Source organism: Pteropus alecto, unplaced genomic scaffold, assembly GCF_000325575.1.
Source record: "Pteropus alecto unplaced genomic scaffold, ASM32557v1 scaffold78, whole genome shotgun sequence".
Lineage (NCBI taxonomy): Eukaryota > Metazoa > Chordata > Mammalia > Chiroptera > Pteropodidae > Pteropus > Pteropus alecto.
In genome coordinates this window covers 10,852,448-10,879,167 of record NW_006443124.1, presented here as the reverse complement: position 1 = coordinate 10,879,167, position 26,720 = coordinate 10,852,448, and the positions used below count along the sequence as shown (strand labels likewise).

The following is a 26,720-nucleotide window of genomic DNA, read 5'->3' as shown; positions in this document are numbered from 1 at the left end:
CTCTTTCCCTTCAGACATTTCTCTCAGTAATAGTAAGCGCTCCTCCCTCTTCCCCCACCTGTTGTCCTGTAGTTACATACCATGTAGCTGTTTCAGAACCAAAACCAAATCAAATTCTACTTCTTTCATTAACATGTGAGAAAAGTGCAAACCAAATTTTACCAGCTTAAACTTATCTCAAAAATTGTTGCTATCAAACTCTAAACACCTTCAGACATTTCTCTCAGTAATAGTAAGCGCTCCTCCCTCTTCCCCCACCTGTTGTCCTGTAGTTACATACCATGTAGCTGTTTCAGAACCAAAACCAAATCAAATTCTACTTCTTTCATTAACATGTGAGAAAAGTGCAAACCAAATTTTACCAGCTTAAACTTATCTCAAAAATTGTTGCTATCAAACTCTAAACACATTCGGACAAATAAATCAGACTGAGAAGTCTATTTTCATCTTCAAAGATGAATAAATGAGCAGAGAGAATGATTAAGTCAAAATTTACAGTTTCTTTTATAAAGAATAAAACAATCTTTTGACTCAGTTTCTTATTTCAAAAGCATACAAATATCTAAAACCCACAAAGGTATCTTACTGGGAACTTCTGTAACAATTACTTTCATAGCTTTATAAAAACAGATATAAGACATTCTTCTGCTTAAAAGTCATCAACAGGATTTAAAGCTGTCTACAGTTCAATTCTTACCTACTTTTATAAAGCCTTCAGGATTTATCTGAGCCTTTAAATAATCTACTACATGCAGATCCAGGTTTTTACTCAAACTAGCCCCTCCACTATTTAATAATCCCTTCCTTATTGCCATTTCTAAATATATACATTTCAAAGTTTACCACATATCCCACTTCCTCCAAGAAGCCCATCAAGATTTCTCTGCTACTAAAATCACTCACTTCCCAAAGCATTTCTTTATTTCCTTTGGGGCTTAACACTTGTCTTACATTAAAATTATTTACTATTCTATCTGCCCTCCCTACTTACCTCCATACTATAAGCCTCTGAAAAGTAAAAACCATAGATATCATTTAACTTCTCCCTCTCCCATCCAGTACTTAACACAATGGCTGGCATATAACGGATATTCAAATTATTTGATTTTTATAAAGGTCACAACTGTAGTTTACTGCCTCAAGAGCCAGCCAGTGGGAATACTCAATATAAGCCAGGTTTCAGAATACGATGTCACTCATCTTTATCCACATACAGTCTACCATTTCCTCCCCAACACTTTTGGTTGTATTTGATAACAGCAAGAGAACAAGTTTTCTTTGTTTCTGTATTCAATATACTATCAATACAATAAAAGCATTAATATCGATACTAAATGGATTGTTTTTAAAGCAAACTTTCTAAAAGACTTTATCTAAAAGAAAAACAGCATATGGACAAGAAAAAACACATGTTCAGAAATGATCAATTGCTATTTTTACTTAAACCCGGTACTCTCGAATGTTAACCAAATATAAGTGCTAGACTGTAAAATCTCAGAATCATACTTGGCAAACAGAAGGTGTAAAAACTAAATGTTTCAGTCTATAATATCCAGAAAGAAATGATCTGCTCAAGAGAGCAATACAAGATTGCTTTCATTTGTAGTACACCTGAGGAAGCCAAGTGAAAATAATACTAGTCCAAATGGCAAAATAAAAGCAATTTTACTCCTTAAAAAATGCACATAGCAAATTAAACAAAAATTAAAAAGCATTACACAGCAAAGTCTCCTTAGAATTTACACTAAAATTATTTCTCATTAATTTCTTCATTTGCATATGTGGAAGACAGGTGGTAATAAAGTACCTGGATTTCTTGAAATATAATTTGTTCCTTAGAATATCATAAAAAGGTTAGAAAGAAAATGCTAATGTACCAGGTGAAGAAAGTACTCAAGGCCTGTGTACATAAATCAACCCCATTCTAATTACCCTGAATTCTGTTAATAAGGTTCTAATAAAATATAAAGAAGAATATTGCTCTAAGAATGTTAAGGCCACTTAAAGCTATTGCTCTTTAATCACTGGAATACAAAGTCACAAATGAGTTGTTTATTATGGCACAAAGAATATTTACTTTGAAAGATCAATTTGTGAGTGATTAAGAGTAAACCTACTTTCAAATGTTTTCTAATTCAGACTTGTAACCTTTAAACAAAATTCAGAAGGAATTTTGAAGGCTTTACAACTCTGATTTTAAAATCTGTCTCTTCAGTACAGGCCTATACTACATATAACATACAATGTTAACAATGTAGTTCATCCAGCAACTACTCAACCAGTGCATATACTGTGCCAGACACTGCACTATGGCTGAGGATATAAAAACAAAAGTACTCTTCAACTCCGAGATTTGGTTGCAGCTAACTTGACTAGAGAGAAGTGACAAGAGGGAAGGGGAAGGGACAGTGGAAGAGGGAGGGAGGGAGGTTGGTTCTAAGCAAAGAGAACAACATGTGCAAGAGCCCAGAAGAGAGAGCACAGCACACCCAGGGAATAGAGGTAGATCAAGTTAAGTGGAAAATGGGGGGCAGTGGGGAGGTGAAGGTTGCCAAATAAAAGGTAAGACTAGAGAGATACATGGGATCAGACTAGACCTGTGGGTTTGTTTCTCAAATCTGAAAGATATAAGGATAGTTTTTCAAATAAAATGATATCTCTCAGCTCTTAAATGATGACTTTCTTATATTAATAAAACAGTATAAATATAAAATTAGGCATGAACTCATTATATTTATAGCTCTTATATAACTGTAAAACCAAAACATTAAAAATGAAATATAAAAAATTTAAATAACAATTCAACACCTGAAACTAATATAATATTGTATGTCAACTATAACTGAAAAATTGTTAAGAAAATAACATGAATGTAACAGATTAATGTTGTTTTGCAGAAACTACCCCAATGATGTATTCAATCCTATAAATACATAGTCCCAGGTCTGGTTCTATATTTTTTGACTTCTGTAACTTGACTTCAATAATATGAATGCAGAAAATGCTTATATGTTATACTAAGTGGATTTAATAACTGTGTTTATTTGCTAGTTTAGGGAAATAAAACCTTATACTACCAGACCAGCTAGCAGTCCTTAAATGTCAACTTTAAAAAGGCCTCACTTGTTAACTGTGGCAATCTTGTTCATTTATGGTTTAGTACCTTATTGAAATCCGTGTTAAATGCATATTTAGTATAACCACTGCTGAAGTTGAGAATACAACACTCCTTCTGGAAACTGTTTCGTGTTGATTAATTACTAAGATGAGATCCACCAGAGATACCTCACTGTGAAAATGTGATACCACCTCATATGCCAGGGTTTTTTTGGGGCTTGGCTTACCTATACTAGCGCATACTATGACACGGTCCAGTTTTTCTCACCATCCTTCCCTATCGGAGCCACTGCCAATATCATCATTCATATGGTACATTATAATTTGTCCCAAGCACAATAATAAACAAAATCTAAACACAGCAACAAACTCCCAAGCTCTCTATTTGGCTATAAAGCTGTCCTTTAGAAGTTACATAAACTCATTAATATCCTAGTTAGAAGGACACTACTGAAAATGGAACACTCTAGGGGTTTTAAGAAGAGAAGTAACAAAATCAGATTTGCAGTTTAGTGGGAAAGATCATTCTGGTACAGGGTGGAGTAGATTAGACAGGCAATAAGGAAACAAGTGAGAAGACTGCTACAACAATCTAAGAGAGAAATGAAAGCATGGATTAAGGATATAATAGTAGGAATGTAGATAATGTAAAAGGGTTTGGGTTCAAAGATGTTAAGGACGTAGAATCTAGGGGCCAGTCAGATGTGAAAAGTAAAACAGAGGAATCAAGGACAACTTGCAGGTTTCTGGGAAGAGCATTGAGAGCAGTACATTCTCCAAGGCAACAAAATGAGCAGGACTGGGATGAGGAGATTGAGAAGAGGTAGAATAAAGTGTATATAATGAACACTTATAGGGATTAGCTTTTAGTGTCACCTCACCCCCAGATTTTCTGGAAATTCTCTCCCCCATTCACATAGCAGTTCCAAGAGCAACTATGTTACAAGGTAACCTACAGTGTAAGCCTAACTTCAGTGTATACTTGACCTGTGACGTTTGAATCTCTGACTATGGCTGGGCGAATGCCTAGACCCCAACCATTTAGACACACAAGTATACTACGATCAAACAAAAAAAACAAATGCTCAACCCTAAAGCAATCCTCAGACCCAAGTACCCAAGAAGGCCCATATGATGTGTTAAAACAGGAATCAAACTTTTTTAAAACCCCATAGTAAATATTTTAGGCTTTGCAGGCCATATAATCACAACTACTCAACTGTACCTTTATAGCAGCAAAAGCCACTACAGATAATAAACGAATGATTGTGTTGCTTGTGTTCCAACAAAACTATGGACACTGAAATCTGAGTTTCCTATAACTTTCACGTGTATTAAATATTCTTTTGACTTTTTTCCCTACCATTTAAAAATGTAAAACCATTCTTAGCTCATAGGCCATATAAAAGCAGGCAGCACTGGACCTGTAACCATAGCTTGCTGACCCAGACACCAAGGTGACATATAAGTACCCTCCCCTAAAACTACTTTCAAATGTCTTCTTGGTGTTAATCTTAACCTAATACAATAGACAAGGAAAATCCTCCTAGTGGACACGACTGAAAATCTTCATTTGGCTGACCAAAGAACTCACTTCATTTGCAAGAAAGTGAATCAAGCAATGGACATCCATGCAATTTGCTGGTTCTATCGTGTCCAGCAAGATATGGTGTAAGTTTTGGAAAAATGATACTTTCCTCTCCCCTCCTCTCATAAGAGTTTTAGTTATTCCCGCCCCCCCCCCATCAGTGTACCAGTTACGTTAGTGATAATTTAATAGCCCACACTTTTCATGTGGGCTAAACATGTCTAGGCCTGATTAACAAAGAATATCACCTTTAGAATCTGTACTCAGAGAATAATGACCTTTAGATGTGGTATCTAGACATGAATTTGGATTGTCTCCATAGAAAAGATGAGAGTGCTTGCTGGTATGTTTTATTTATTTATTTTTTTTGGTATGTTTAAAAACAATATTTTATATATTTTTGGAGGAAAGTAGAACTGTATGTACTAAATAGCCATGGGATGAATGAAGTAGACCAATTATGTTTTAGAGTGCCCTTTACTCCACTTCTCTGGGGAATGTTGCAAATAGAGCATGTTTATTATATGTAGCCCCCTAGCCAAAGTCATGGTGTAGAGGTGGACACATACCTAATGAGTCTCTTTCCTGGGATTTGGGATTGAGATTCAGGTCAGTTTCTCTCTAATGTCAGAAGATGTAAGATTTCAAACTCAGAAGGTATCAGTAAGTATTAAAGTTGATCTGCAGCAAGAGATCTAAATACACAGAGAGCACCTCATGAGAGATAAATAGATACTCCTGACATTTAGAGCCCCTGGATCCAGCTGTTCCTAAGTTCTGACATCCTAGTTTGATTGCCTTTCTTAGAATTCATGTGGTACCCAGTATGTTCCTAATAAATTCCTTTTTTTGCTTAAGTTAGGTATGTATCACTCTCCTAATGAAAACACAATGCCTACTGGACAATCTAAAGTGGGGTATTTAGTTGGATGAGAGAGTTCTGGTGCCCACAAAATGCTTTAGAGATGGTAGCTAAAGCAATACAAATGGACAAGATCAACATAAGAGAAGGCCAAGGGTAAAATCCAGAGCTATTAATATCAAGGGATTAGTACAAATTAAGAGTCTGCAAAAGCAGCATCAAGCAGGAAGAAAGGCAAGAAAGGGACAGAGTCATCAAAGTCAAGAAAGAGAACGATATCAAGGAGAAAATGGTTAACAATATCAAGCACAGAAAGAGGTAAAAGTAAGCAATGACCATACAATTTGGCAATACAGAAATCACAGGTGGCCTTGGTAAGAGCAATTTCACTGGCATGGTAGGAGGAGAAGTCACGCTGAAGGTTTAAGAGGCACAGGAGATGCACAACACTACCTATGAAGTATTCTTGCCATTAAAAAAATTTCAAGCCCTAACCGGATCAAGCTTCTAGATATCGCTACTAATTTACAAGAAAAACAGGACAGAGGAACAATTTACATGAAACTACTGGATGCAATCAGCACAACCCAAACTGTGAGAACTCTCATAGGGCAAAGACCTGGTTTCTTTAACAAACCAATTGTATGGGAATAAGAATAGACAGCAATCTATAGAGAAAGGGAAAAAAAGAGGGTGGAGACACACATTCAATGTAATATATCGACATTATTTGGATTCTAATTCAAACAAACTGTTAAAACAAAGCAAAACTTATGATCAAGGAAATGTAAACTCTGGCTATGTAATGATATTAAGGAATTAGTATTACCATTTTTTAGTGAAATTTCGGGTTGGACTATTGTTTTAATTCGTATTTCTTAGAGTTACATAATGAAACAGTGTAACACATTCTTTTTTTACTAGTTTATCTTCTCTGATACACTGAGTTCCCGGGTTACCCAGTAGCTACAGCCCCAGAGTTATCTGCTGCCTAACAAATAATTAAGAGAGATACAAAGTGATAAAGGGATTCAAAGGAGGTAGGTCACAACTGGAGGAGGGTGAGGAATCAAGCAAAACTTTAGGAAGGCAATGGTACTTGCACTGGGTCTTAAAAGATGGTGGAATTTTACAAAGTAGGGAAAAAAAGAAGAAAAGTGATATTCGTGATGGAAAAAAAGAAAGCAACTGAAAAGGGGTGAGAAAACCTAAGTGGAGTGAGTACTAGCCTGTACTCACCTCTCCATAAAACTGTCCCTACCCTAATGAGGACAAGAAAAGGAAAACTGAAGTGAAAAGTCATAACCCACTAGGCAGTTCCAAATTGACAAATCATGGGAGACATATTCAGGCCCCAAGCAGCCCCAGGGAGCCCAGTCCCAAGACAGATCATGACAATATATGAGTAGCCCAACCATGTTAGCTAGCTTTCCAAGGCAATCTATTCATGTTGATTACTGATTTTTTTTTTTTTTTAAACCACACACTTTGGGAAAAGAATGTGTGAAGTTCTTTTACCTATTCTAGAAAATGGTGATCAAAATAATTAGTTTAAAACAGTACCCACTAGTAAGCTTTGCCTACCTGCCTAAAAGCCACCAACCACAGTGGTTCAATTGGGCACTCCAAGAGAGATAAAGTTACATGAAATTGCCTTTCTTCAGGTTACAGGTTTTTAATTAAGTATAGCTGATAAAGCAGGTAGATTTTTAAAAAGATTTTTTCCTTCAAAAATAGAATTAGTAGTCCCAATATTAAAAAGTTTTCAAAATATTTTAGAAATGAATTCAGTGGTTCTAACATTTTCTATGTGCCAGTATCATTAAAATTCTCAGGATATGATGCCAGTGAAAATGAACATCGAGACAAATAGGAATGCAGATGATCAGCCAAAACTCAGTAACTGGAATGTTTATTACTGGCCTCTTCCAAGTACTAGAGTATCACTTCAATAACCAAGAAGAGTGAGTGTAGTCAGTTACTACAAGTTCTTAAACCAAAGGAAAAAATAGCAAGATAAGAGGTCAGTTTAGCTTTAAGCAGTCTTTAGTCTCTGACTATACCTTATTTCACAATATCTGAGACTGGCATACACCCGCTCAGAAATTAAATATAATCCAACTTATCAGAAGAAATGAAAAAGGAAATGGGTGAAACATAATGAGGACTGGGGGTTCAAAAGCTGGGAAACCTTTACATTACATAAGAAATTTTACACAGTAAGGTATCTGCAGAATAGAGCTAAAATTAAAAACTACAATCTAAGTCATCAATTTTTATAATACACACTGCACTTCTGGGTCATTGTCCAGGTGTGCATTCAATACTTAAAAGTGCCTCTTTGATTTTATAAAAAATACTACAAAAAGAAAACCTCATATTTTGGACTCCATTCTAAACCAGTAGATGGCCACAAAAGAAGAAATACCTGTTTTCTTTGTTCCTCATAAAACCACGACATTTACCTTAACTCTTCAAAAAAGGCAAGACATATCTTTTAGAAAGCTTCACCTTCTGTCATCTTCTATAGCTGACAGTCACTTTTTCCTCTTTTAACATTTGCTCATACAGCCTTCTTTAGATTACCCTTTTGTGAAAGGTTGGCTATCACACTCAAATTCAATCTAATAATTGTATAAAATACTGAAGAGGACACAGAGAGGTATGAATACAGTTCTTGCTCTAAAGACACTACAAGAGACCTACAAGAAAATTACAATATAAAGAATAAGTATCAACTGTTACAAATGGGGTACAACAACTCAAGAGCATAGTGAAAGAGGATGTATGTCATTTGACATGTATAAAATAAATCTGAATGAAAATATTTTTATCTCTAAGAATTCTGAATCACACACCTTCACCAAAGCACTATAATCATTTTTACACCCCCAAATTGTAAACCATTTTCCAATTAACACAACTAAGTAGTTTTTTTTTTAATCAAACAGTAAAGGTTGGGTCATTCACAGACATCCTATCTTGTCCCCACTTGATGCAAAATTTTAAAGTACAATTTGCGTACTGCTCCTGTAGAACACACAAAAACCAGTTATCGTCCTGCAAGTCACTACAAACTGAATGAAACTGCTGGTATTAAATAAAAATAAAAATAAATTTGATTGCTTCCAGGTAAGTTAACTCTAAAAGATAAATTCTTGAGAAAATTTTTTTAATGTTTGGGAACTGAAAAAAGCAGTGATGAATAAGAAAAATAAACCTGAGAAATTTAAAGCCAGCTTTGTTAAAAACCAAGTGGCCACTTGCCAACATTTCCTTATGTACATTTGACCAAAGATGATTCCAGGCAGATTCACAGGCCACAAGGGCTCTTTATCAAATGCCAAATTAAGAAAGTTCTCATAAATATTTCAACTTGCTAAATTAAAGGACACTTATATAAAAGAAACACTTTACAAAGCTTTGCAAGACCAATATGGAAACAAAGCTTTGAGCTTCTGAATCTTAAAAAACAACACACATTTTAAACATCACATTTATAAACATCCCATTCACACAGGCATCTACGGCTTAGATTCCGTGGAGAAAAATGCCGATTACTGGAAAACGGACTGGCCTGAGTTTAAAATCATATGGCCAGAAGGAAAGAAATCGCACAGTTCTGAACTGCAACTGACTACGAGAAGCCTAAAACGAACTCTGCGTCTTAGTATGAATTGCATACACAAGCATTTCAGATTTGTCCTTTCAATTTGCTATAAATGTCGTCGTTCGTGTAGGAAACGGCAAGGACAGTCTTCAAACTCCTATACCCCATGATCCATCCTCAAAGAGTGGAAGGAACAGCAAAGTGGAAGGAACAAAGCACTGACGTCAATTACGAGATTAACCCTGGGCTCAGGCAGCTGAGGAAAGGCCTAAACATCAATATCCAAATAACCAGCTACCGAGGTAATCAGAGAAACGGCCGACTTAGAAGTTACAGGGGGGATGCAAGTATTACGCCCCCACATTCCCATTTTTAGTTAACCACCTTCACTGGCTGAAGGCGGAATTTTTTTTTTCTTTCTTTTTTTTTTTTTTTGCAAGGGAGGGGTGACCGTGCGCAGGATCGCGAGAAGGAAAGCGAGAACTAGTTGGGTAATGATGGCCAGAATCTAGGCCTATTTTCTCTTTAACTAGAAATAACTTGAAACTGGATATTAAAAAGTAGCAAGACAGTCGACGGAATTTCTGAGAGAAGGAACAGATTAAGAGACGAAAGGAGGAAGGAAAAACGGTGAAAAAATGGGTTTCTGGGTATTTTTGTTAGGATGAGCTTAGCTTATTTATTTATTTATTGGGGCGGGTGGGGGATGGTACGCGAATATGAGGGGCGAAGGCGGACTGCGCAGCCCCGGCCGGGAGGGTCTCCACCAACTCGCACGCGGGCCCCTCCCCCGCCCTCTGCCCCCACCGCCGCGGCCCGGCCCGGCCCTCTGTCAGCCCGTCGGCCTTCTCACCTCCAGTCCTGGCTCCGCTAGGCCCGAACCATTTCCCAGCTGCGGCAGCGGCGGCGCCGGGCCTGTACCTTCACGGGACGCGCATTCGAGCCCGCCCGGTGGGAGCGGCGACAGGCTGCCAAGGACGAGGGACTCCGAGCGGCTGTAAGGGATCCAGAGCTCTCGAAAAGCGCAGACGGCGGCGCACCTCAGACGGAACAGGCATACGTCTCGCCCCGCTCCATGACGGGCGGGTTCGGCCCGGGACGGCCGACTGAGGCGACGGGGGCGGACTGACGAGGACCTGGCACCCGGATCTCCGCCCGGTCCGCTGGCGGCGACGGCGGCTAGACTCCCGCAGCCAGGACTGTGACTGACGCAGCGGCCGCGCCACCCATGTGACCAAGGCCGGGCGGGGGCGAGGCGTCACGTGATGACGCCGCGCCCCTCCCCGCCAGAAAAGCGGGGGCTGCGGGGACTGTAGTGCCGGTGCGCGACGCTGGGGGTGTTGACGAGCGCAGCTGTCGGGCGGACGACCCCCGGGTGGGCCGGGCGGCGGCAGGCGAGGCCTAGGCCTGAGTCCTCGGGCCCCTGGCCCCCGCGCCCCGTGGCCGCGTCGACGGGGCGGGTCGGGCAGGACGAGGCTTGCACACCGCGGCGCGCACCCTCCTGCGCGTAGCCGCTAGCGAGGTTCAGGAGGGCGGCGCCGGGCCCAACTGGATCTACTTGTTCCGGGGCTCAGGCGAAGGGCTCCTCAGGCCGCCCGTGCCTCCGAAGCCCCCGAGGTCTGCTTCCCCGACTGATGCTGAAGCCCCGAGTCCCTAGACCCACCAGCTGGGTCAAGCCGGGAAGGCAGTCTGCTAGGATTTTCTGCAGGAGGCTGCTCAGAACTTCGCTCAAGCTTCTCCCAGGAAGCCAAGCCAGCCCTTTTTTTCCTTCGTCATCTAATCATTTTCTGCCACTAATTCTGTTCTTCAGAATATCATTTTGAACAGTTCCCTTCACCTCCTCAAATCCTGCTAGTAAGGGCAAGCTATAATTCAATTGAGAGTAAAATAATAGTGACAGACCAGACGAGATTTTCAGAGGGTCTCATAGAACCCAGTACAGTAATTGTCCAGAGATACTACCTCTGGCTCATCATTTGAAAAACACTTTATAATCTTCTGCCTCTTACTTTCTTTTTCTATGAAGGAACTTCTTGAAGTTGTGTTTTTACTTTCTACTAATTATGAAGCAAACATTTTAAAGATTGCTTTTAATAAAATTCCAGGGTTTTGAGGAACTTTATAATAAACTATTATAAGAAATGTGCATATGAAAATTATCAACCCTAAAAGCTAGTACCAGCATTAATAGAAGTACATATTTTTTCTTTAAAAAAAATTCTTCCCAAACATGAGTTTGTTTCATTGCATGATGTTTGCCTAAAAAATATATTATTGAAAACTTTAAGACATGTAATCATCAATAAGTTAATTATTAACTGTACACTTAACATATCTAAAATTTAAAAACTAGTTCCAAAAGAGTACATAAAAATTTAACATGATGGGCTTTCAATTATAGTTTATATTTGTAGTTTCATGTTGTTAAAAAGTGCTTCAGATGTACTGCTAGAAAGTTGCTCTTTATAATTGGCACTGGGGGATAATGTCAGATGATAAACTGTAAAAACTAATCTTCATGGAATTAGCTAATGTTGTGATAGTTAAACTTACTTGAATCAGTTTTCAATTCTCATTCAGCTTAAGCTGATACAATATTAATAATCTAAAAAAATCTGTTTTCTAACCAACAAAAGGCTTTTTAATTCAAGTTATGTATGTTCAGCAATCAAATCTCTGAATAGGCCTGAATAGGCCTGAATGGCGAGACAGGACCCGATGCAGGTTGGTGTTAATCTATGTACTGTGCCATCCAGCAAAAGCGTTCTCCATAACCTTGCCTTTTGAGCACGCTGCACATGAAAACTTCTAAGGGCTGGGCACTCAGTTCTTTCAGATATACTGCCCTTTCCCATTGTCTGACCACTTAAACCAAACACCTCTCCTAACCTCTCTTATGGCTTCAGATCTGTTGATCCTATTCCCGACAATCAGTACAGGCATGTTAGCAATGGTTTCATCTGTCATTAGTGTATCAGGTTCTTTTGATTCTAACAGCCTTTCATGGTCTGCACAATCCACCAGAAACACAATTCCATTGATAGCAGGACGGTAGTTTTTCCACACTCCTCAAGCTCAAACATGTCCATCCAGATCAAAAGTTGTAAAGTTCATCCTAGCAATGGTTAGTTTTGAAGTGAGATGTAATGTTGGAACATGTTGTCCAACTCTGTCATCTTTTAGCATGTGTAGCAATATTCTTTTCCCTGTATTATCCAAGCCAAGAAATACCAATTTACCAGTTTTTTTTTATAGGACCCTAAAAACTGTAGCACATTGCTGAAACCACTGTAAATCCAGTCAAATGTGAAGGTCACATCCAAATTTTATAGGGTCTATGATTGGAGAGAATGTGATTCCTTACTTAGTGTCGGCCCTACACCCTCTGAGACAACTTCAAAGCGTGATGGCTGCCAGGGACCCAGCTCACATCCTCCCTTTTAAAATTCTTAACTGACCATCTATAATTTGAAGCTTCACTCTTTTTATCTACATCTACATTGATTTTATCTATATATCTGTATTTAACAAAACGTGTTAATGCAAACTCAAAATTAACTATGACAAAATAGAGTGAAAAATAATTGCTGCTCCCATCCTCACGCTTCAACTACTTCAGTCCCAGAGGCAATCATTTCCTGAGATGTGTTATAAAGATACAGTAAAATACAGTTATACTTTTTACACAAAAGATAATGTACTGTATACACTGTTAGTTTCCTTCCTTTTCTCACTTAAAATATGCTGGATATCCTTCCACCTCACCACATAGAGAACTACGACTTTCTTCCGAAGGACAGTATAATATTGCATTGCATGCAGATATCATAATTTATTTAATCAGTACCTATGGGTGGACATTTAGGTTGTTACCAAGTCATTATTATTGCAAACTAAGCTGCAACTAATAACTCCATACAAATGGGTAACTATACCAATAAATGCTTAGACTGGAATCTTTAGAGTAAAAGCTATTTTTAATTTTGGTGGTTATTGCCAAGTTATCTTTTATAGAAGTTGTACCAATTTCCTTTGCTTCCTCTCAAATTCTGCCTAAAAAGATTTATAAGGCAGTATTGGGTGGGAGTAAGGATGGAGAGTGGCAACAAGAAAGATTATTTATCATTTTAAATAATAAGTAATAAAATGCAAATTGAAGATATTTAATAAGCTTTCCAAGAAAGTTCCTCTACTTATTTTGGAATAGATGTTATTTGGCTAACCAAATGATAATATACTTTTTGTTCCATAAAGGATCATGATAATTTTTCAATATAAAATGAGACCTTACTTAAAAACCAAAATGGTTGGGGAGTGGGGAATGTAGTCTTTTCTTTGGCATTATTCTACAAAGAAGAATTTCCTTCCCTTTCAGGAATGAGAGAAAAAATTCCTAAAATTATTTCTCAATTTGTAACATTTTAATACTCTCTCACTTATCAGATACATCCATATTAACAAAAAGAATTTTGTCTTTAACTTTATGTTCCAGAACAATGTAAAACAAATGCACAGAGTTGAGAATAGCAAAAAAAATACCAACCACACAACTATAAAAGAAATTTCAAAGAAAAATATGATTTATTAATTTGCAAGCTTTTAACAAGTATTCAATGTATATTGTTACAGTAGCAATTCTTACAGTTCTGGATTTAAATATCCATGTGCAAAGTTTCACTCAGGCTTTAAAATGATTTTTTCTGAAATTTACATCTAGAAATAGGAAATATCGAGTCACAATTACATCTACATAAATATTCCATATTTTTTAGAAATTCAATTTATTCATTATGTATCAAATATTAAACACCTACTATATGGCAGATACTGTCTTAGCACATGGATAAAACAATCGTCAAATACTGTCTCCACAAAAATAACACCAGAACGATGTGTTGATAGGGCAAAACTGAGTCTATTAATTACTGATAAGAGAGACCAGTACCTTGACTGACAATCTCATTAGCATTTCCAAGGGGGAAGTTGGGGTATTTAAAAGGTTTGGGGACCTGGTTTAAGAGCGCTTTTCAATTCTGGAGACTTGATTAGATTGGGTAACAATCATAATATAATAGGTTAGGATTAGAGGACACACCAAGGTAAGGGTTTTGAAGAGTCTTAGAGAGTACATTAGCTTTCTATTGCTGTTTTAACAAATTATCATAATTTAGAGGCTTAAAATAACACAAATATGTCAGTTTACAATTCTATAAGTCAGAAGTCTGACCAGGTCTCCCTAGGTAAAGATGGTGGTGTTGGCAAGGCTACCCCTTCTTGGAGGCTCTCAGAAAGAATCCCTTTCCTTGCCTTTTCCAGCTTCTAGAGGCTCCCACATTACTTGGGTGTGCCCTCTACCTCCACCTTCAAAGTCACAATGGCTGGTTGAGTCCTTCTAAAATTACACCACTCTGACTTTCTATTCTACCTCCTTCTTCTAATTTTGAGGACCCTTGTGATTACTGTGTTTCCATTTAGATAACACAAGATAATACCCCTACTTTAGGGTCAAATAAATTAACAACCTGAAGTCTATCTCCCACCTTAATTCCCCTGTGCCATGTAACAACATATTCAAAGATTCCAGGGATTAGTACACGGAGATCTTTGTGGGGAGGGGCGTTATTCTGCCTGATACATGGCATATGCAGTCATTAAAAGTCATCTATTGAAAAACTGAGCAGTTCGATGTTCATTTAAATGAGATTTTGAGACATTCCTGAAAAGAACAATAAAGCTACTTGTAGTTTTTCTCTGCCTGGTCAAAATGTTCCTAGAATAGTAATGTTAATGATGACAATGACATAATAAAATTATGTTAATGTTGACTGTAATCTGTATGGATGTAGATGGTTTCAATTCTCAGTGTCCCACCTTATAGCTATTCTTCAGTCTGAGTTGAAAACCATTAACATCTGGGGGCCACTATCAATCCAAATCTTCCATGTTGCTTGGGGTGTCATAACAATGAATCAAATTCCTGGGGGTGGTTGTTTCAACTTGCTGAAATATCAGGTTTTGTCATTCTTAATCCTCCTGGGGAACTCTAGGGAAAACTGGAGAAAACATAACTCAGATTAACCCCATCTGAGAGGCAAGGGAGCTGGAGTATTTATACAACTACTCCTGTTGATCATTGTTGAGGGCTGCTCTTGGGGATGTTAATGCCCCAGCAGCTCCTGCCTGTTGCATGTGAGCAGAGCAAACTTCAAGAACAAGATAAATAAAATCAGCAACATCTTCATAGTTGAAAGTCAGAAAATAAAATCAGCAACATCTTCATAGTTGAAAGTCAGACCAATAAAATCAGAATGAATGAGAGATCCTCAACTATACACTTAAATGGATTTTGAAACATGGGAATTTTCTTTACATTTCAAGTAAAATCCAAAAAAAAAAAATGCTGTAGGCACTCCAGTTTGAGCTCAAAAAAGATAATATGCTGCAAATTTGTATGATAATGGACATTTTACTTCTTGTTGTAACTTTTAACAGCACAGGAAGTATTTAAAGCAACTTGACATTTTGATTGAAAAAAGTTATTGCTAAAATGACTTTACTGCAGTAAAATTTTCACATATAACAGTTTGCTTTGTAATTTTAAGTTTAATTCATAAAGTGGCATTGAGTCTTCAATAAAAGCTAATTTCCAAAGCATTTAGTATTCAGCAGTAGTTAAGGGAAGTTCTTATTCACAAAAATGTCAATCTTACAACATTATTCACTACAGGGAAAAGGTGGAAGCAACCCAAGTATCCATCAACGGATGAATGGATAAGCAAAATATGATCTACTCGTACAACAGAATACTGTTCAACGTTAAAAAGAAGAAAATTTTACACATGCTACAATATAGATGAACTTTGGGGATGTTATGCTAAGCGAAATATGCCAGTCACGAAAAAGACAAATTCTGTATGATTCCACTTATATGAGGTACCAAGTGTAGTCAAATTCGTAGAGAGAAAGTACAGTGGTGGTTGCTAGGGACTGTAGAAGGGAAGAAAGAGACTTATTGTTTAATGGAAGATAGGTAGAGGTGATGGTGGTGGTGGTTGTACAACAATGTGAGTATAATATTACTGAACTGTACATTTAAAAATGGTTAAGATATTAAGTTTTATACTTATTTTATCACAATTTTAAAAATTTCCATCTCATCTCTAGGCTCAATCACAATAATACTTTATTAATGCTAAGCCATAAAACTGCTGTGTGGTAGAGCAAGTCAGGATAGTCAGGTTTAATTCTGAAAAAGAAAAAAAATTCCTGGAACTTGTGAAGGTTGTATCTAGAAGAACAATGTTCACTGTTGACATTGTTGATTCAATAACACATAATATATATTTGCCACAGGCTTTAAACACTTTACATTGTCAAAAGCTTTGTAAATTCAAGCTGTCCAACTTTTCTGCTCTACACATATTGGTACCATCATCAAATGTAACACATCTTATCCTACTCAACTTCAGGTTGTACTGAATTAATATTTTCTCAACTTCTTTGAAAATAGTCTCACATGTAGTTGTCCCACCTGGACTATTTTTAGAGACTAATTCTTCAATCACTTCGAACTCAACACTGACTCCTTGAATAAACAACTGAACGGTAATGGTAACATCCATTTACTCATCAAGAGTCAAGGACATACAAGTTAATGGAATAGAATTGAGAGTCTAGAAATAAATTCTTATATTTATCATCAGTTGATTTTTTTTTTTTTTTACTTTTATTAGCATTTATTTGAGGCTAAATTTACTCCCAGGCCATAAGTTTTTGTTTCTTCAGTTTCTTCTGTGCAACCTCCTCTTCTGGTTTAGGAACAATCTGCTCTTTTTCAGAGATCATCTCAATGAGGCAAGGAGAGCTCATGTAGGGGTTAATCCACCCATGAGCTCTATAAGTTCTGTGCTGCATCTTGGGAGCTTTGTTCACCTGGATGTGCTCAACAACCAAAGAATCTATATCTAGAACCTTAAGTTCAGCATTACTCTCTGCATTTTTAAGCATGTGCAGCAAGAATTCAGCACTCTTCTTAGGCCTTCGACCCTGTGTCCAGCCCCATTATTTGGCCTGGGCACACCTACCAATTCCACCTTTGTAATGACGGAATGGCACACACTGCTTTTGTAAAGTGACATCCTTCAGACACTTGGTGGCTTTTTGGATATGCATACCCTTGATGGCCTGGGCAGTTTCACAAGTGTTCTTAAAGTGAACACAAAGATTTGAACTTCTTGATTTGCATGATTTGGGGGGTTTTCTGGGTCAAGTGAATAGCAAACCATTTTTCAAGGTCACCTCAGGCCACTAATGGAAAGAGCATCAGTTGATTTTTAACAAAGATTCCAAGACAATTCAATGGGAAAACAGTAATCTTTTCAACCAGTGGAGCTGATACAACTGGATATCCATATGCAAAAGAATGAAGTTGGACTCCCTACTTCATACCACATACGAAAACTAACTCAAAATGAATCAAAGACCTAATTATAAGAGCTGAATCTATAAAGCTCTTAAAAAAAAATACAGCCATAAATCTTCAAGATCTGGATTAGGCAATGGTTTGTTAGCTATGACACCAAAAGTACAAGCAACAACAATAACAAAAAATAAAGTGTACTTCATTAAAATTAAAAATTTATGTGTTCTGAGGACACCATCAAGAAAGTGAAAAAACAAAAGACAAATACCCAGATTTTTAAAAATGAGCAGAAGATCTGAATAGACATTTCTCTAAAGAAGGTATACAAATGGCCAATAAGCAGATGAAAAGATGCTTGAGCCATAAGGGAAATGCAAGGCAAAGCCACAATGAAATACCTCTTCACACCCACTAGGATGGCTATAATCAAAATGACAGATCCTTAGCCATAAGGGAAATGCAAGGCAAAGCCACAATGAAATACCTCTTCACACCCACTAGGATGGCTATAATCAAAATGACAGATAATTACAAGTGTTGGTAAAGAGTGAAGAAATTGGAAGACTTATAGATTGCTGGTGGGACTGTAAAATGGTACAGCTGCTTTGGGAAACAGTCTGTCAGTTTCTCAAAATATTAAACATAAAGCTATCAGATGACCCAAAAATTCCATCCCAAGAGAATTAAAAACAAATGTCCACACAAAAACTTGTACACAAATGTTCATAGCAACATTATAGTCAAAAGATGGAAAACAACCCAAATGTCCAACTGATAAATGAATAAACAATATGGTATTCCATACAATAGAATATTATTTGGCAATTTAAAAAATGAAATATTAATACATGCTATACTAGAGATGAACCTTGAAAACATTATGTTGAGTGAATAAAGTAGGTCACTAAAGATATTATAATATATGCTTCCATTTATATGAAATGTTCACAATAGGCAAATCTATAGAGACAGAAAGAGATTAGTGGTTACCTACTGCTAGGTGGTTGTGGGTGAAATAGGTAACGACTGCTAATGGTGTAGCATTTATTTTGGGGATAATAAAAATGTTCTAAAATCGATTCTGGTTATGGTTGCACAACTCTCAATTGTACACTTTAAGTAGGTGAATTGGATGCTATGTTAATTACATCTCAAGAAGCTATTATAAAAAATATAGAAGTTCAAGAAAACCAGTCAGTATCGCTTACCTTGTTTCTTAATTGACTATTGATGTTGCTCTCAATGACTTCAACTCTAAGGAACTGTTCTCACAGAAAGGCTAATAATCTCAAACAAGTTAATTTTCTCAGGGTGTATTTCTTGGCTACTACAACTGAACATGATTTAATGAACTAGCCATCAATAAATGGCTTTCCTTGCTTGGATAACAAATGAGTCACTCAAAAACTTTGGTTGTAACCTCCTTTTCATTTTTTATTCTTGTGAAGAAATTCAGCTGTAGCAAGATATTCCATTTAAAAATTTCAATGTCTTTTATGATCCAGCCTCAGAAGTCACTTTTATTTCTCCAATATCCTATTGGCTGCGCAAGTCAGCCCCATTTAATGTGGGAGGGGAAGGTATGAGAACATGAATACCAGGCGTCAGGAGTTATTGGGGGCCGTTTTACAGGCTGCCTATCTCAACTTCCTTTAAGAGAAATGAATCAACACGCAAAAAAAAATGCAGGTCTGAACATTATTATTTCTTTTTAAAAAGTTTTTGTCATAATCCTTCTAATGTAAACATTAAGAAAAGTAGTTAGTACAAAATCGCACATGACTCAGTGTTCATATGCCCCACCAAATAAAATCCAAGTATACTATTGAGGCAAATGTGAATATTAATGATTTTATTTGGTATCATTCACTCATTCATTTTTTTTCAATAATTATTGAAAAAAATCTATCATATACCACATAGCATTATAAGCGTTCTAGGCCTTAGAGGCAGTAGTGAACAAAATAGTGCTTGTCCTCATGGGGCTTCTATTTTACTGGAGAAGAAAACACACACAAACCTTTCAGGTGTAAATGCCACAAAGAAAAAGCAAGGTAAAGGGATAGATTAAGTGCAGTTGCTATTTTAGCTAGGTTGGCGAGGAAAAACCTCTGAAAGGAGATGAACTTTGAGCAGAAACTTGAATGTGGCTTTTTAATAAAAGTTTACTTTAAAACATGAGCATTAGTTTTTTGGTTTTTTTAAATGATTACATAACAAATTGTTCAAAACTGAATGGCTTAAAACAACAATAACCATTTCTTGTCTCACAATTTCTATAGGTCAGGAATTGAGGTGTAGCTTCATTAGGCAGTTCTGGCTTGTGGTCTCTTGAGTGGCTGTAGTCATTTGAAGACTTAACTAGGGATGGAAGATCTGCTTCCCAGGTGGCTCCCTGACAAGACTGGCAAAGTGCTGCTGGCTGTGGTTTGAGGACTCAATTTCTCTCCACAGGGGTCTCTCTACAAGACTGTTTGAGTATCCTCATACCTGGGAGGTTGGTTTAACCCAGCATGTTTCAAGAGACAAGGCAGAAGCTGTACTGCCTTTTATGACCTATCCTCTGAAGTCACACGCTATCACTTTTGTACTTTTTCACTGGTCACATACATCAACCTGGATTCAGTGTGGGAAGGAACTACACAAGGGCATAAAGAACAGGAAATGGGAATCCTCAGGAACCATCTTGGAGGCTGGTGGTATACCATAAGAACCATTCATATCTTTGTAAAGATTTTAAACACCTTACACAAGAAAAAATATCCACTAATAAAAACTGAAGTCTAATTTTTTTTATATTGGTTCAATATTATTCCAGTCCTTATCCATATGCATAATTTGTGTATGACATTTCTAGAATACTCCACCTAGTGAGAGCAGAATATACATTATTTTCAAAGGGCACCTAGAACATTTATTTACATTTACCAAGGTGGCTCATATTCCAGATCATGAAACAGTCTCAATAAATGTAAAAAGATTCAAGTCATACATAGTATATACAAGGTACACTTGATCACAATGGAATTAAATTAGGAATCACTAACAAACATCTCTAGACTATCCTCCAATGTTTGGAAACTAAATAATACACTTCTTATATAACCCATGGGTCAAAGAGAAATACAAAAGGAAAATTAGAAAGTATTTCTAATTAACTAACCAAAAATGAAAGCAAAACATATTACTGTTTGTGGGATGCCTCTATAGCACTATGTAGAAAAAATGTATAGCACTGAATATTAGGGAAAAAAAAGTCTCAAATCAAAAAGTTCAGCTTGCACCTTAAGAAACTAAAAAAACCGAATAAATCCCAATACAAGCAAAAGCAAGGAAATAATAAATGTCAGAGCAGAGATCAATAAAATAGAAAACAGACAGACAACAGAAAGAGTCAATGAATCCAAAAGATATTTCTATGAGAAGATTAATAAAGTTGATAAATCTCTAGCCAGACTGCTCGGGATAAAAAGAGAGAAGATACAAATTACCAATATCACCACCTCGCCAATATCGTTACATATCACTGTAGATTCCACAGATATTAAAAAGATTCTAAGGGAATGGTATGACGACTTTACACATTTAATATATTAGATGAAATAGGAAAATTCCTCGAAAGCCAAACTAACGTTTCACTCAAGAACAGATGACCGGAAAAGCTATATATTTACAAAGAAACTGAATTTGTGGTTAAAACTTTCTTATAAAGAGAACTCCGTTTTTCAAAATGTATTTTTGTACTTTTTATAAATTTTAAATTTGTAAAGTAAAAGGAAATAAAATTCCTACAGGGAATAATTTGAAGGGGAATAAAATTCAGTTTCCATATATTGGGATACTTTCCAGAGATGTGTCTGTATTGATTCCTAATTCGATTCCATCATGGTCGGGTATACCTCGTGTATACCTTGTATGACTTGAATACTTTTACATTTATTAAGACTGCTTTATGATCTAGAATATGAGCCACCTTGGTAAATGTACCTTAGTAAATGTTCTGGGTGCACTTTGAAAAGAACGTGCATTCTGCTACTGTCTGGGTGAAGTGTTTTATAAATGTTATTTATGTCAAATTGGTTGGTTCTGTTGTTCAAGTCTTTTACACCTTTACTGAATTTCTACCAGTTGTTGAGTATGAGTACTGAAATCTCTGACCATAATTGTGAATTTGTCTATTTCTTATTTTATTTCTATCAGTTTTGCTTCATTTATTTTCATGATCTGTTATTTGGTGTATTAATGTTTAGGATTCTATGTCCTTCTGATGAATTAACCACATTATCATACAAAATGAGCTTCTTTAACCCTGGTAATATTCTTTCTTCTGAAATCTACTTTGTCAAATGTTAATATGGCCTCTCTAGTTTATCTTTTATTAGTGTTAGAGTTTCTATTTGTGTGCTCATATTTAAAGTGCATTTCTGATCGGCAGCATGTCTTACTCTTTTATGCAATTTGATAGTCCCTACATTTTCATGGGAGTATTTAGACCATTTTACATTTAATGAAATTATTGACATGATTAGGTTTCAATCTATCATTTTGATATTTTTTGTCTATTTGTCTCATTTGATTTTTGTTGTCTTTTTCCTGTTTGTTTGTTTGTTTTGGATTCCATTTATCTCCTTTATTGGAGATAAAGGGTTATTAGCTATAACACTTTGTTTTGTTATTTTGTTGCTTGCTTTAGGGTTCATAGTGTATTTAGTCATTCTCCCCAGGACTTTCTCCAAGAGAAATAAAAGCACATATCCATACAAAGACTTGTACATAAATGTTCATAGTGGCTTTATTTGTAATAGCCCCAAACTGGGAACAATGTAAATGTCCATTAATACATGAACGGAAAAACACATTTAGCATGTCCATACGATGGAATGCTACTCACCAACAAAAAGAGAATGAACCGTGTATAGTCATAAGAACAAGAATGACTCTCAACAGGACAAGTAATAACAAATGTTGGAGAGGATGTGGAGAAAAAGGAACTCTTATACACTGCTGGTGGGACTGCAAATTGGTACAGCCACTATGGAATACAGCACGGAGGTTCCTCAAAAAACTAAGAATTGATCTACCATATGAACCAGCAATACCTCTACTGGGTATTTACTTCAAAGACTTGAAAACCCATATCCAAAAAGATATTTGCACACCAATGTTCTTAGCAGCATTATTCATGGTGGCCAGGACATGGAAGCACTGAAGTGTCCTATGATAGATGATTGGCTAAAGAAGCTGTGGTACATATATGCAATGGAATATTACTCAGCCATAAGAAGAGATGAAATACTGCCATTTGTGACCACATGGATGGATCTCGAAATAATCATGCTAAGCGAAATAAGCCGGACAGAAAAAGTTGAAAATCACATGATATCACTTATAGGTGGAATATAAACCTAAAAGCAACAAATAAATAGGACAAACAGAGACTCATGGACATAGACTACAGACTAGAGGTTATCAGAGGGGAGGGGATGGGGGAGAAGGAAGGAAGTAGATAGGGTAAAGGGGGTCAAATATGTGGTGACAGAAATCTAACTACGGGAGGTGAATGCACAGTGTAAATATATATGCCTTACTGTTAAAAAAATAAAAAATAAAGTGAAAAAAAAAGAATGACTCTCAAAATAATTATGCTGAAAGAGGGTAGACCAAAAAAGAGTACATACTAAATCATTTTACTTATATAAAATTCAAAAGATACAAACTCTCCTATAGTTAAAGAAACTATATTTATAGATGTCTGGGTATTGGTGGAGTTTTGGTAAGCAGGAAGAATGGGTGGGAAGGATTACAAAGGGGCACAAGCAATCTTTGAGGGGCAGTGGTTTAATTGTCTTGCATGTGGTGATTTCATGAGTATCTACATACATCAAAGGTTACCAAATTATATACTTTAAATATATGCAGATTATTGTATGTCAACCGTATCTCAATAAATTTTTAAAAAGAAAATCTGAAAGTAAGGAAAGAAAACATGATCTATAATCTTATCACCTAAATATGAGAACTGTTAGCAATTTGGTCACTGTCAAACTCTATTGACACATTTTCAGTTACCCAAGTAGTATCTGAAATTTTCAAAAACTACAGTATTCCATTACATTAATAAAAATAGTTGGACCTTCCTCCCATTGCTGGTCAATTTATACTTATCAAGGTTGTAGTTACTATTATTATTATAATTGTACTGAAATAAACATTTTTATTTCAATATTTATTCAGTCATCCCAATGGTAGATCTTGAAACCTTCCGAGATATACCTCTCTCACCACCATAATCAACTGATCACAAAATTCGCTCATTTCTACCTCCTTAATATCTCTTATATCTGTCACCTCCATTCCCTCTCATTGTTAATGTGTTAGGTTAGCATAAATGTGTTAAGTTTGTGTAAATCATAAACAAGGCCCCCAAATCACACAACATAGACTCTATTGTAAGGGCTGTGTTCCCTCAGGCCCAGCAGAGAGTAATGTGAGTCACTGTGTCCAAGACTCTGATGACCAGCGTCCCCAGGAATGACCTTCATTTTACTTCGGCACAGTCGCAATAATATCACTCATTCCTTTATCTTAATGCAAAATATATTAAACCAATAAATGTAATAAAACAAATTTTCTTGAGTATTTAAATGTCAATTACAAGCAGATTAATTAAATAGCTATGTATTTCATATAACTGAGTATTAATCACACATGTATATATTTACAAACACATTAACATTATGGGATTTATTAATTTCATTATTTCTGTCTTAATTTTTGTGTCTTCTTACTCCTATTGCTATTCTTTTCTCTTTTTTGATATTTTCTGAAGGAACCTTTATCATTATTGTGACTTCTTCCTGGATTATATTAATATTTCCAGATTCTAAAAAAAGGTTTAAAAGTTAGATCATCTCAGACCAACTGAGATTGTAGAATTTGGGTCACAGATGATTTTATTCTTAGTGGAGTCATAGGGCCTGGCTGCTTCTTACAGGTCGTCACTTAATGGATTTATCTGCTTCCAGCCCTGACACTCTCAAAAAGATTTTAAATGTTTCTGGAATGTGAGGCTCTCTTGTCATCTTCCAGATAAAATACAAAATCCTTAGTCTGATATGCAATGCTCTTGATAATATAGCAATCCCCTTCCCAAGGCCTTGTAGCCTTGTCCTCTAACGGTCTCTCATACAAACAGGCTTCCAGCTATGCTCAACTCTTTCTCTGCCTCCCTTGAAAGGCTTCGCTGCACTCTGCCAGCAATTGTTTAAGACTTAGTTCTCTAGCAACTTGTTTGCAGCACTTAAGACCTATCTGTAATTGTTTATTAATAGCCCATGAATCCTCAGAGGACAGACAGGTACTTAGTAAAAGCTGTTAAATTTTGCACGAATAAGTGTTTCCTCTTTTATCCACATACTCACTGAGTCCCTTTAAGTCAGCTAACTAGTTAGGGATGATTTTCCTTGTACAGATATCTAGTTCTACTGGCGTACATGTTTTGTGTTCCTAGACTTTGTTATAGATTTTCCTCGTACAGAAATCATGTTTTCAGAGTCACCTCATGACTTCTTAAGGAAGGGAATCATTTTATCAAGTGTACAGGACAACATCCATATAAAAAAGTTACTCAGCAGTTTCATGGTTTTTCATTCTTGATTTTGTCCAGAATTTTGGGAAGAGTAAGATCTAGTGCCAGGGATTTACCAGTGTGGTCTAATGGCATTTATTGTCTGTACCCCTAGAGGCTCTTAGCATGAGGCAACTTCCGTTGTATCTTATTTGATTTTAAATTAATGTAATACTCTTTAATCATAGCAGGTCGAATACAGGTGTTCATTATTGCTCACTCACAAAATGTCACAGTAAAGGGATACAAAATAATTTAAAAATCAACCCACTAAGACAGCATGAACAGGAGAGGAGCTCAGAGGTATAGCTTCTTACACCAACTTTCCACCAATCTGTCTTCAAGCCCCCCAAGAACCTTGGCTACCAAGTGTACGGCATCAGTAAGTTTGGAGCCTCTCTGTGGCATAAATTGGCTTGCTTCCTGTTGACTTTGACTGCAGACTTACGCTTTGGTTTTTCTTGGTTGTTTAAGTTGGCATCCACTATTCCAGCAACTTTCCAGCTTTCAAAAGATTTGTATTTCTCATCTCTTTCATCTCCTCTCATTTTCTCTTTGCCTTATGAGTTTATATTGTTTTCTTTCTGCCATTTCCATTATATTTCAGGAGGAATAATAAACACATAGGTTCAATTGGCTAAGTTTAACCGAAAGTCATCTTTTCACTGTTCTTTATGTTATCGTGTGTGTGCATGTGTGTGTGTGTATGTGAGTGTGGTCTCTCCAACTAGATGGTGAATTGATTCCAAGGAAACCATTGTTGAAGTGTTATTTGTACATTGGTAGATTGTACCTTCCAAATATCAGTTCTTCTGTTTGTGGTTGATATTACCAATTACCTTGGCTAGTAGGCACAGGAACTCTTGGGGGTACACAAAAGATTTTTCAAGAACATCGGCAATTTCCAGGTCAACTTCCATCTGTTCCCTCTCCTAAAATTCATCTGAGATTATGTGCAGCCCAAGTATCCTATTGGCTTTCTTTTCTCTCTTCCTTTTTCATAAGGCCTTCCTCAGTCTTTACTACACACACACATCTAAATCTTTTTCTGGCACAATTTTCCCAGAGTGTAAAAACCTGCAGGGTAGCATACAAAAATACAATTTGAAATATTTCCTTTTTTTGTCAAGAACATAGCCTGGTGTCGGAAAATGGATATTTGTCCTATGCCTGAATTTACATATATTGTAGAGTGGGGGAAGGGAGGCAGTAATGACAATTTTTAATTAAAGACTTTGCCTTGTTTAAGGCCATGCTACCTTGAACATGCCCAATCCCATCTGATCTTGGAAGCTAAGCAGGGTCAGGCCTGGTTAGTACTTGGATGGGAGACCACCTAGGAAGACCAGGTGCTGTAGGCGTAACAAAAAAAAAAAAGACTGCCTCTTCCATTTGCTGTCAAAGAAAGCATTGTTCCTGAAGAAGAGTCCAGTGAAAGGAAAGCACAGAAAGCTGAGAAATGTTGAAGGGGAAGACATCTTACTTCCTCCAGCA

General features: G+C 36.7%; 1 protein-coding gene, 1 non-coding gene and 2 pseudogenes across 2 annotated transcripts in view; 1 reads left to right on the top strand and 3 right to left on the bottom strand.

The window, feature by feature from the left end:
• AFF4 (AF4/FMR2 family member 4) overlaps positions 1 to 10,403 on the bottom strand; it is a 69,295-nt gene extending 58,892 nt beyond the window's left edge. The window contains 1 exon segment of the mRNA XM_015598073.2: positions 10,031 to 10,403. The gene's annotated coding sequence lies outside the window, so the exon portion shown is untranslated.
• A 1,505-nt stretch (positions 10,404 to 11,908) lies between these two features.
• Positions 11,909 to 12,500, bottom strand: LOC102895796 (annotated as a pseudogene).
• A 4,429-nt stretch (positions 12,501 to 16,929) lies between these two features.
• On the bottom strand, positions 16,930 to 17,462 carry LOC102895540 (annotated as a pseudogene).
• Positions 17,463 to 26,468: 9,006 nt separating this feature from the next.
• On the top strand, positions 26,469 to 26,587 carry LOC112472056. Its single transcript, XR_003043498.1, has one exon. It is a non-coding gene; the product is annotated as a 5S ribosomal RNA (ribosomal RNA).
• The last annotated feature ends 133 nt before the right edge of the window (positions 26,588 to 26,720 follow it).